General features: G+C 44.3%; 1 protein-coding gene across 1 annotated transcript in view; it reads right to left on the minus strand.

Annotated features, from left to right (window-relative positions):
- The window catches only part of plxna3 (plexin A3), a 177,621-nt gene extending 164,928 nt beyond the window's left edge, over window positions 1–12,693 (minus strand). The window contains exon 1 of the mRNA XM_049582441.1: window positions 12,395–12,693. The gene's annotated coding sequence lies outside the window, so the exon portion shown is untranslated. The remainder of the gene's footprint in view (window positions 1–12,394) is intronic.
- Between the last annotated feature and the right edge of the window lie 354 nt (window positions 12,694–13,047).

Genomic DNA, 13,047 nt, shown 5'->3' on the forward strand with positions numbered 1-13,047 from the left:
CTGAGCTGACAGTGACAGTGATCAAACGTGAGCTTGACCTTTAATGCTGATTTTTGATTGGTTATTAGCCTCAAATCACTCCGCGACCGCGGCACTTCTGTCCCTCAGAACAAACCAGGAGCCGAAGCTAATTCATGCCGGAGAGAGAAGAGAAGATGAAGAGAAAAACACCACTGTGGATGAAAGAGAAACCTTAGATGATGATGATGATGATGATGGCAGCCATGACAGTGATGGCGAAGCAACAGCACCGGCAACATCAAAGAAGGTCAAGGTGTATGCTTTTCGGAGAGAGTGGCTAAAAGACTTGGAAAGGCTGAGGTACGAGGATGGAGCAATGTGCTGTGAACACTGCAGGGCCTGTGGGCCGGAGACCGCCGGGAAAAGTCTGTTTACTACTGGGTCGGCACACGTCAAGCATGAGCGCTTCACTAAACGCGGAGAAAGCGCAAAACACAAGAAATCAGGTGACAAATGTCTAACTAAGAAGAAGGCAGGCTCCATTACTCAGACATTAATTCAACAACATGCTGCTTCTTACATTACGGTGGGTGCTCCCAAACTTGTGCTGCTGCTCCTCACTTCAAACAGTGAGGAGCAGCAGTGCTGCCATGTAAACAAGTTCATTTCAAGCCCTGGGATTGTGATACTGACGCCCACAATGATGGATCACAGAGACGTCACAGGGACAGATGCCTCCAGCTCTCACTGAGAAGATTATCATCGCTTCTTAAAGACTCTAAAAAACCACCGACAGAGAGTTTTAAGATTTAGTGTGTGGACACACTGAGTCCTGCTTCCTCTTTTGCTAAAGTCATAACTCAGTCAGACCTGAACACACTGATGCTGTTCTACACACACACACACACACACACACACACACACACACACAGAAGAACAGAGAGACAGGAGGACACACAGACAGCTGGTCTGACTGTTAAATGTCTCCACAGAGAGTCGGAGGTTTGACGCTGCAGGCTGAAAATATCATATCAGAGTCTGTGTCTGTTTCTGCTGACTCAGTGTTTCCTCAGCGCTGACTCCATCACTGACTCAGCGTGTGTGTGTGTGTGTATGTGTGTGTGTATTTTTGAGTTTAATTGTAAACTAATAAACATTGACGTGTGTGTGTGCTACAGAAAGACAAAGTGCTTTAGATTAAATTACAGAAACACACACGTCTGCTTAATGTCTGAAACACACACACACACACACAGGTAACAAGTTGACCTCATTTCATCTGAATGTGGCACACACACACACACACACACACACACACACACACACACACACACATATGATCAATATCCCATAATAAGCAGCAGTGATGGATTTCCAACAGCAGGATAACTGAGATACTCTGAGACGAGACGAGGAGGAAATCCCATCACACACACACACACACACACACACACACACACACACGTATGGAAAAAGTGATGTATGGTGAACGTGCAGGAAAAGTGTCGCTCAGAGTGGAAACATGTTGAAGCTCCAGTTTCATCAAACTTCACCAATAAAATCAACTCAAATCCATCAAAGCTGAGTTTCACAGGTCAAACACACACTCAGCTGCAGAAATACACTTTTTATCCGTTTAATATTTCAGAGAATTTCACAGTAATATTCTGGAAACAGTCGGTCAGCGTGTTGATTAAATGAAGTCCTGTAAAACTGACCTGCGACTCTGAGCTCGGACACACAGTCACCTGAGAGCTGTTCACTACATGTACGTGCACGGCCTCATTTAAAAGGTAACAGTCACTGTCAGAGCTTCTGTCACTGAGTCAGACAAGTCTCAACACACTGAGATAAATACGTTTTCTTTAATCTGTGCCTGAATCTTTTCTCTAACAAAGCTGCTGCACATGAAGAACTGGGAGAACTGGGAGAACTGGGAGGTGTCAGCTGGAAAACACAATGGGACCATATCATGAAGCCTCAAACTCAAAGCAGGAAACAACATCACAGAGAATCAACACAGGTTTTTCTGAGGTTTTGTCTTCGTCAAAAAAAGAGGTTAAAACAATGAACTGAATGATTCTGCGTGAAAAACTGATCGACACAGACAGAGATGTGTCTTCAGCTGCTGTGCAGCTTCAGAGTGTCTCTGACTACAACTCCCATGATCCTCATGTGAAATGGGCCAGTCGCTGGCTCTTTAACCAGCTTGAAACTACAGGAAGTGTCAGTGACGCATGTTCCTTCAGCTCAGGCTCTGGTTGGCTATCCAGGCCGTAACAACAGCACTGGAAGCTCCTATTGGCTCAAGTTAGGTGTCAAGCAAAAGGCCAGGAGCTCGCCTCCATTTTGAAATCCAGGAAGAGAAATGATGGATAATATGTGAAGAAATCTGAAGGTCTGAGAGGATGCAGCAGCAGTTGGTGGATATCTGTGGATATAAAAATATGTTTGGACTAAATATGTGACTGAATTTAGCTCATCTGGGGTCTCAGTTTGCACACACACAGGATCAATACTGAAAATGTACGCAGGGACAAAAGATGTTCAACAGTTTCTACAATCAGGCTCCACCTCACCATCTGCGTCGCCAACTTCCTGTCTCCAAAATGTTGGTGATCATGGGTCAAAGTTTCTCCCATCAAGCCTGTTTTTATAGATCACAGCTATACTAGTGTGCATACGCAGTGTCTATAAATGAGACCGCTGGACCTCAGAGGGTGCATGACGAAACAGGAAGTGGAAACTGTGATTCAGTCTGGGTAATATGGGTCTGTGCATTATAATGACGCTTCACAGGTGACTTATAACTCTTAATTTGCTGTTGTTTGTCTGACAGAAGTGTTTATTGAGCTGTGGTGGTTGATCTTGACATGTTCGGCTTTAGTGGCACTGTGAGGAGCAAAGCTTTCTAACAATACGTCGTTTGAATAAACCACTTAAACAACAAACACAGCTGCTTCTTAAATATCATAATCATCAAAGCTCTCCTCAGGAGCACCTGCGGACAGGAAGTCAGATTTCTTTTTGGGGTTTTTTTAAAGATTTTTTTTGGGGCATTTTGCCTTCAATGGACAGGACAGGTAAGTGTGAAGGGGGGAAAGAGAGAGAGAAGGGGGAAGTGACATGCAGCAAAGGGCCACAGGCTGGATTCGAACCCGGGCCGCTGCGGTAACAGCCTTGTACATGGGGCGCCTGCTCTACCACTAAGACACCGACGCCCCAGGAAGTCAGATTTCTAACAGTTTAAATTTAATGTCATGATGTGATAGTGAAACAGTGCGGCCCCCTCGGCCCCCCCACACATGCGGCCCTGAGTGCAGATACTGATCCGTTTCATGGATGTTTCCATTCATCGTGTCGGCTGCAAAGTTTCTCTGAGACCTGCAGGAGTGTCTGATCCCTCTCTTTGTCCCGAGCCAGGTCCTTCACATCAGATCCAACCCGTCCTCCCTTTGAGGAGCCTGACGTCGTCTCTCAGGAGGCAGCGCTCCAACACTGAGCTGCAGCAGGTTCAAGTGTTCACTCGTCCCATCTGCAGTCTGAAACTTTATCAGCTGCCTCTGAGCACTTTATTGTTCTAATCTTCACTGTGTGTGCTGCAGCTTTCATCACACGGCCTGTTTGATTCTGAGTTATGTTCAAAGTGCAAAACTTTGTGTGTCTTCTGCCACGTTCATGTGAAATCAGACGGATGTACACAGCGTCTGAACACAAAACATGCATGTTGACGTGTTGTGATGATGATGTCATATTGTTTCCAAAGACTGGAATAAAATATATTAAGTAAATTCAATTCAATCCCACACAGGCATTAAATGCCTTGGACAGGCGCCCCAAGTCACTGGGAGGTTTGGTGCCTTGCTCAAGGTGAACTGGCACCTCTCCAGCTACCAGTCCATGTTCCATATTTGGTCCAGATGGGGGCGTGAACCAGCGACCCTCCGGTTTCCAAACCAAGTCCCTATGGACTGATCTACTGCTGCCCCGTGATATAAAAGCTGATGGTCATCGTCCTGTGTTCATTTGCTGATATTTAAAAAAACAGAATAAAAGCAACTGGATGAGAATCTCTCCTTTATTTCAGTTGTTTTCTTAGAGGAGACTTAACTGGTTTCAGTTCCAGCAGGGCTGGGCGATACGTCCTGAAAATTATATCACAATATTTGAGGCTGTATCTGGACACACACAATATGTATCGCAATGTGTTTAAATCTCCTACAAAGCATTTCATTAATGATCCGACTGAGAGACAAAATGGACATAACAACATTTCTGACTAAATATTATCAGAAAGTATGAACACAATGAGATATCCGATCAATAATCAATCATGTGGACATGATGACTGAGTGGTTTAAGGTGAGCGTTAAAACAAACAGAACAGTCTGGTGAGTTGATGAACGGACATCACTTCATGTAATGCAGCCTTTAGAATGAGGGAAATAAAACACCACTTATGGCAGATATATAGTCTCATATCTCACTAACAATATCATGTCATCATGTTGCCCAGCTCTGAGTTATAGAAATAAAATATTTGTTCAACCAACAAAAACCTGTCGTTTCACTCCTGTAAGACTCATTCTGACTGATGACAATAACAATCCTGTAACACTATGACACTGCAATATTTTCTGAGACAGTTATCATACAGTGAAAATCGACACTCTAATGTGGTTGTAAATTCCGTCAGAGAACAGAAAGTTAAAATACTTTAACTCTGAACGTCAGTGCTGTCCATCCTTCTCTGCCGGCTGCTCCTAATACCATCCTACTTTCAAATTTGTGTTTCCCATGATAGCGCTGGAATGGTTCGTCCCCCTCGACCTTCCTCTGCCTCAGATTGGCCAACCTGACATTCTGACCGCAATGACCACGTTTACATGCACACCATATTCCTGTATTATTTGGAATATCCTCAAGATTCCGGTGGCGCACGAGTCATGTAAACATGTGCATAAGCCGATTATGGTCATATTCCGGTTGGAGAATATTCAGAATAAGACCCCTGCCATATGCCTGTTTTAACCACAATATTGTGACATGTATACGTCTTCATCGGACCAGACGCCTATAGGTGTATCACTGCCCCCTGCAGGTTGAATTAAATAAGAGAGTTTCTGGTAGGCCAGTAGCCCGCGGTCTTTTCTGGAATACGCTGAAACATGGGAATATGTAAATTAACATGTAAACGGAATATTCCACTTGCTGCAGCGCATATCAACACCTTTTTCAGAATATTACCTTAACCAGAATATTGACCTTTATCGGATATGGTGTGCATGTAAACGTAGTCCGTGACCACGAGCCAATCACATGGAGAGCAGGGCGGATCTTTCCTTCACTATCCCAGGATTGTGGAATGTGTGTCCTGCTCTCATCCACTAAAATGACAACTAGTTTGCCTACACTAGTGTGTGTGTGTGTGTGTGTGTGTGTGTGTGTGTGTGTGTGTGTGTGTGTGTGTACGCCACCTTACTGCACAAAGAATTCACTTGTTTAAGACGCCAAATATCTGAACTGAAGTGTGTCACAGAAACTGCCAAACAAAGCCGAGATGCGCCCGTTTCATCTCATCCTGATTCCAGGATCCCGCCGTACGCCGTCAGAAACATCCACAGTAACGTGTTTCTCTCTGCTCGACACATCACAGTAACAGAAAGTCTTTAATTAGCCCAAAACGCAGCCGCTGGAGTCCGACATCATATAACACCCATCCTCATGTCTGTGTGTCGGCCACCAAAACAGAATCTGACTTTAAATATCTCCTTCATACATCTCCAGTCTCATTACTCCATCACATCCTGCACAGATAAATAAGTAGAGTCTTTATTTATCCCCGGGGGGGAATTTGCATGTCAAAGCAGCAGAACACCAACGCAGCACACGTACAAACAACACAGCAGAGACAAAAGTCAAACATGAAAATAAAAAAGTATAAAGCCATGTGTTTGCACACGAGCCTGCAGTGAGCTGTAAAAATGAGATTAATTAGAAGTTAGACAGATTTATATTGAGGCAGAAGTTACAGGAAATACAGTGTCCAGTCCTCTGACGTCTGCAACGACTCATCTATTAATCAATACGTACTGACTGAATATGTGCTGGGCAGGGCTCGAAAATGATCTCAGGATATTTCAGGGTATTTTTGTGATAACATTTTGACGATATGACAAATTAGCTAAAAAGATTATTATTATTAATTTAAGAAGATAGAGTTGTAACAAAGTCAGTGATGTATTTTTACAGTTTGCTTCAAATCTTCAGTAAAAACTAAAATGACTCAGAGTCAGAGTCTGTCACAATATTAATAGTTCAACTAAATCAAATCTATCACTAATTACACATTTAAACAAATATATAAATCATCTCTGATCATCAGGGTGTTATGGAGTGTTCATGTATGTTTACATCACCAGACGTTTATGACAAAATCACTGTGCTGCTGCCAGAGGAGCCTCTGAATGAGTTCCCTCTGCAGGGAGGGTCCATCGCAGCACCTTGCTAAGAGTCCAAAAAGTCCGGGGCTGTTCATAAAACATTCAGGACGCCACAGTTTATTCCACGCTACTGAAGCTCCTCCTCTTTTTGGAGCAACCGCAGAGTGGCTAACAGTGTGATGTCAATATGTCAACAAGCCGCAATATCGCGGGTAATGTGATATTAAAAAATAAACCGGTATTATCGTGAACAAGATGATATAGTACACACCTAGTGCCGGGCAGAGCTTGACCCCAAAAATAGAGACAATTTCAAACACAAATCAGCTTCATTATAACAAAGACTTGCCCCATAAATACAACATGCTAACGTTATTAGCACAAGCCTATGGCATTTTACATTGTAAAGATTAGCTTCGCAGCTAGCAGAGTTTTTCTCTCCTCATATGAAGCCAGGGACAACAGCAACATTTAACAAAGGTAACGTTACACAATTCGGCTCCATCACAGCTCACAAGGTTCACTGACAAAACAACTGTCTGACACTAAACACGTTTTCCAAACAAATACAACATGCTAACATTATTAGCACAAGCCTATGGCATTTTACATTGTAAAGATTAGCCTCGCAGCTAGCAGAGTTTTTCTCTCCTCATATAAACCAGGGACAACAGAAACATTTAACAAAGGTAACGTTACACAATTCGGCTCCATCACAACTGTCTCATACTAAACAAGTTGTCCCCACAAATACAACATGCTAACGTTATTAGCACAAGCCTATGGCATTTTACATTGTATAAATTAGCCAGGATAAATCACACACAGTGTGTGGAGGCTTTATTGTCTTCACAGTTTATTGTTTCTTATCTGTGAAATGAAAGTAAATCAAAGCTTTGTTTCCACTGAGGGAAATGGTTTCAGCTCACAGAGACAGACAGGAGGTCTGTGTGTCTACACAGAGCCTACACCACTGGTACGGTGTTGATTAACACAGATATAAATCCCTCTGTAGTGGTGTGTCTGATGTGTTTGAACCTGTGACGTGTGCAGAGACTCTTCAGGAGGAGCTCCATGGAGGTCTACATTAAAGCTGCAGAGCTGCACACTGACACATCACGTGTGTTACTTTGTCCTCATTTCATCATCTTCATTCAGGAACATGAACAATGTGAGCGCCACACCAGACCAGAGTCTGGAGGTTTCTATGTGAGAGCAGTAATATGAGCCAGTCACAGAGCGCAGACCTCTGACCTCTTTACTTTATTATTGATTTCCTGTTGTGCGGGCTCTGAACCCTTCACACGCTCACAGTCACGCTGCTAACACGCTGCTGTTTAACAGGAGCAACGCTGATGGTGATGTCATCAGGTATGTACTGGACACATTAACATGGTGACCTGATGAAAAGTCATCACAGTGATCAGAGGTGGTCCTGCATGAAGTACGTTTCATCTGTTGGATGAAAAGTTCAGATGTGAAACAGAGAGTGATGACAAGCAGAAACAAACAAACATAAACAGTTTGTTGCACATGTTTCAAACACAATGAAACGTCTTCTGCTCGACGTGTTTACAGCCACTGTTTCTGCTCCAGCTCTGTTTATTAGACGACCAACAAACTTCATGTAAACTCGGCTACTGAGAGCCGAGCTGACCCAAACAAACACACACACTGCTACAGCTGCGGTCCCAAGGGTTTTAACACAATATGATATAATCAGTGTGTTTCCTTTAATCAGCTGAAGATCAGAATGGTTGTGTTCTGGTTCCCTCAGAATGAGCTGTTCATACCTCCACAGGGAGCAGGTCCTCGTCTACACAGATCACCATGTTGCACCGCCATGTTTCTACAGTAGCCCAGAGCGGACAAACCAAACACTGACTCTAGATAGAGACATTCATGTGTTCACATTACACCCATTCTCATCTGGTCACCGTTCCTCCCTGACATCACATGTTTCAATGTTGTGTAGCGAAGGTTTTGTTTACCTTTGAATCCAATGTTCACTTTGGGAGTTCTGCAAAAAATCTCAGTGTATTTAAATACAGGTCTAAACTATGTCACAATCCCTGTGGAGAGTTTAAACTTTTAGAATCACACACTTGATTTAAATCTATTTGAAAAGGCTCTTTGGCCCTAACGCTCTGTTTTTCTTTCTTCTTTTAGGTCTTGTTGACTTGTAGGACTGTTAAAGCTTTGTGATTATTTTTTGGGCTTTTATGTCTTTACTGGAGAGGACAGATCAGGTGTGTGTGTGTGTGTGTGTGTGTGTGTGTGTGTGTGTGTGTGCAGCAGGGGGCTGTGGGCTGGAATCAAACCCGCGGGCGCTGCAGCAAGAATAATGCCTTTATACGTGGGATGGCAGCTCTACCCGCTGAGCTCTCTGCTGCCTTGGAGCTGATTTTTTTAAAACAGAGAAATGAGTTTGGTTGTTTTGTTCAGTGTGTTGATAAACAGTCTTAAAAACCAACATCGTGTATCGTGATTCAAGTGATGCTGGAAAAAATCATGATATGAGATTTTTGCCAAACTGGTGTGAATCAGCTGGTGTGTGTGTTTCTGAGAGGAAGAGATAATTCAGCTCCTCAACAATCAACACTGAAGGAATTCTGACCAGGAGAAGTTTCAGCTGGTTGTAACCTGTAATCTGTAATCTGTAATCCTCACTGACAGACGACACTAAATCCAACACGCTGCTCTTTCACTTATCAGATTTACCCTTCTATGAGCCGTCCCTGAATGCAGCATCTTTTTCCAACCCTACAGGTCACGTTGAAATCTGCAGCCCTCGCCGCTGGATGCCTCTAAATCCCCCAAAATCTGACACACTGTTCCTCAAAGTATGACTGCTGCTTTTTATACACACAGTTGTGTTTCTGCAAACAGACAATAAACTGCTGCGTTCACGTCACATCACAGTTCTTGTTGGGGATGGGAATAAAATCAATACAGCATCATTATCAGTATCATTGTGTGGCGGTGTCGTGTCGTCACACGGTGCAAAGTGTTGATTTCTTTTTAATATACAAATTATTAATATGACAAATACAAATTAAACTTCAGGAGCCGACTACAGTAACGTTATCAGTCGCTTTATCAGTCCTCCTGATCGGTGGCTCTCAAACTGTGTGTCGTGATGCCAGTCCAGGAGTGCTGCTGAATTATTACTGCAATATCAGCCTGGGCCTGAACAAAACGTTTACATTATGTCCCAGGTTAACAGATGTGTTACTGCAGCTTTGATGTCATTTTAAAAAGCTAAAAAAGAATTCTTGAATCATTCTGTTAAATATTTCATGAGTAGTCGATTGATATTTGACATCAGTAAATAAAAACAAGTGTGACACACGTTACACAGGCTGCTGTGCACAGATATAAATATGAATGCATATAAATACAGGTGTGCACTGTGGTGTGACGTTACACTTTGCTGCTGAGCTCAGACGAAACAGACAAAGTTTTCATTTTGGGGACAAAATTTTCAGCTGGAAAATAAATCGCAGTATTTTTATATCAATACTCAACATATCACAACATGTTTAAAATCATGTTAACATCATATCGTGGACGCTCTGCTGATTCCCGCCCCTCGTTATGTGACGTGAGTGTGATTCTTCTGAACGCTCTGACGTGTGCGACCTGGTGCTGAATCACAAACAAACATGGACGCCTCACGCCAGCTGAAGTCTGTCGGTCAGCTGAATTAAACCCAAATTTAAATGATGCTGCGTGGAGAGAAAACAGCTTCGTGCCGTCAGAGTGGGCGTTTCACAATAACCTGTAACAATCAGACGCTGTGGCGTGGAGCTGCTGAGCTGCTGAGCGTCAGGCCGACGTGATCGACACAGAAACCAGCTTCGTTTTAAGGCCGATTCTGATTCGTCAACACGGCGTCTCCGCTCTGACATCATCAAACACCTCCGGCCTCCTTCAGTCACACACGTCAGGCGTCAGACTGCAGCTCTTCATCACACCATCCTCATCCTCATCTCTGAGGGTTTAACACAGCGTGGTCATGTGACTGGAGACTCCGCCTCCTCTGCTCTCCTCTTTTAATGAAACTGATCAGGCTACTGATTGATCTGATTATTGATCAGCTGCTGAAGGTTCATGTGACAGAAACATGTTCAGTTATTCAAGATTTATTGTTCTGTCGTTTATTCGACTGTTTTTCCTTCGTATGGTTTATTTATTTATTATTTTATCAATGTGATTATTGATCTTTTATAACTGATTCTCAGTCTGCTGAATACTCTGGAACAGTTATGTCTCATCTTGGAGCAGCTTGATCAGGACGCTGCTGTGAAAACACAGTTTTAATCTCCTTGAAGTCGTTTCCTGTTTTAATTTAGTTAAATTTGATCTGAATCTTATTGATTATTGATTATTCTGCTGATTGTTTTTCCTCATTAATGGAATTATGTGTCTTTAAACTCCTGCTGGTGTTTTTGACTAACGTCTTGTTTTCTCCAAAACCTATAACTGATCAGTTTCCTGTCACATGATCGAAAGAAGAGCAGAAAATATTGATAACAGAGGAGCCGACATCAGAAATGATTAATCAATTATCAGAACAGTTTCAGGTTTATTTTCTGATCATGGATTGATCACGTCAGCTGTGATGTGACACCTGCTGCACTCTGCTCCTTCATTAACTCCTAATCATCACTGATCAATCTGATTATTGATAAGCTGGACTCAGACTCTCTCAGCAGCTCTCTGCTCACATTAATGAATAAATCTCCATTTTCTCTCCTCCTGAATCTGATCGATCAGGTTATTGATCACTTTAACATCTGTTGGTGAGGACACGTGTAGGTGAGCCCTGTTTCTCCTTCATGATCATACAGCCCCAGTTATTGATCACATGATTGATCACCTGCAGACTGGGAGACTTATTGATCTGTTATCACAGAACTGATCAGATGAAGATTTATTATTTATATTGTTTTGGTCATTAAAATCTGATTAATGTTTAATGATCATCTGGTGCAGGTCCACATGTATCTGCTGCCACCTGTGATCGATCATCAGCTGATCTGTGTGACTGAAATGATACTTCAGGATCCATCGGGTCATAAATCAGGATCTTTAACTGATCAGCTGTGTGATTGATCACCTGCAGCTGACTGCGAGTGTGTGATTTACATCGATCACATCAATGAACATGGTCGTGTCTTTGAAGTTGATCAATAACCTGTCGAACAGTTGGACTCGGAGCACAAACACGGATCGATCAGTATCGGCTGTGTGAGCGGAGGATGGAGGCTCCTCTCCGGCACATGGACGGACGGATGAAGGCGGATTCAGAAAAACATCCATGTGAATGTGTTGCGGGTTCCTGCGGGCAGCAGCGCAGCGCCGCGCGACGTTTTCACGCTTTTTTCCGCGTATCGGCTCCGATATTTGAGGTTTTCCTGCTGCCTCCCCCTTTGTTCTTCTTTAATGGATCGGCGTCTGGAGCCTAGCTACCTCCCAGACCCCCTCCTCTCCTCCTCCTCCCCCACCTCCCCCACAGCTCTCCCCTCCACCACACACAGAAAAACATCCACAGCCTCCAAACGCCTCGTTTTTACGCACCGATTTTTACGGTGGAAAATGGACGAACACGGCGAGCTGCGCTGCTCGCTGCACGGACGGAGGCCGAGCCTGCCTCCAGATTAGTCCGGGGGGAAAGCAGCCCTACCTGGGGTATAAACCCCCACCCGGTCCCGCTGCCTCACCCCCACTCCCTGCGTGGGGAGAGCGGTGGAAAAAGAGGAAAATTCCACGCGTAAGAAAACACGGTGCAGAAGCAGCAGATGAGCGGTGATGCGGCGGGGAGGCGAGGCGTTTTCCCCCCAAACATCCACACACACATACACCCCCCCTCCACCGCCTCCACCGCCGCTACCCCCAGATCTGCCACCCGGACCTGGAGCAGCCCCAGCCCCTCCACCCACAGAGCCCACTCAGCTCCACTCAGCTCCACTCAGCTCCGGACTTACCTGGACGGAAACGCGCAGAAAGTCCAATCAGTTATTTAAATCCACAGTCCCACGCGCTGCTGCCGCCGCTGCTGCCTTTCTTCTTCTTCTTTTTCTTCTTCTTCTTCTCCTCCTCACATGCAGCCTGAGTGGGTGGAGGTCAGGTGGAGGCAGCAGGAGGAGTCCCGACAGGTAAAAATGTCCCGCGTTACGGAGTGACACAATAATCCAGAGGACAGAGAGCTGAGAGCGGAGCGGCGCGGCGCGTCTCCCCCATTCACACACAGCCTGCCTCGGCTTGGCTCGGCTCGGTCTGCCCCTGCTCCGCCACTGCCAGCCCCCCATCTGGACCGTACCACTCCGCACCCGGCCGGGAGGGGGAGCAGCCAATCAGAAGAGGCCAATCAAACCAAATAAATCTAAACTGATCAGTTTATTAAAGAATCAAACAGCGAGTTAAAGATGTTCAACATCATGTAGGAGAATTATGGTTTGTGTTTATGTTGATATATTAACACTGATGTGTCTTCAGAGGGACAGACAGCTGTGTGACCCCTGCAGGAAACCTCCTTTGGTTCAGTCCAGCTCCTTAATCTGCTGTTTGTCTCCTCCCAGAGCCAGATGTGGAGAGACAGAAACATATAGACAGATGCAAGGATGTGTATATATATATA

Source organism: Epinephelus fuscoguttatus, linkage group LG7, assembly GCF_011397635.1.
Source record: "Epinephelus fuscoguttatus linkage group LG7, E.fuscoguttatus.final_Chr_v1".
In the NCBI taxonomy this organism is placed as follows: Eukaryota; Metazoa; Chordata; class Actinopteri; order Perciformes; family Serranidae; genus Epinephelus; species Epinephelus fuscoguttatus.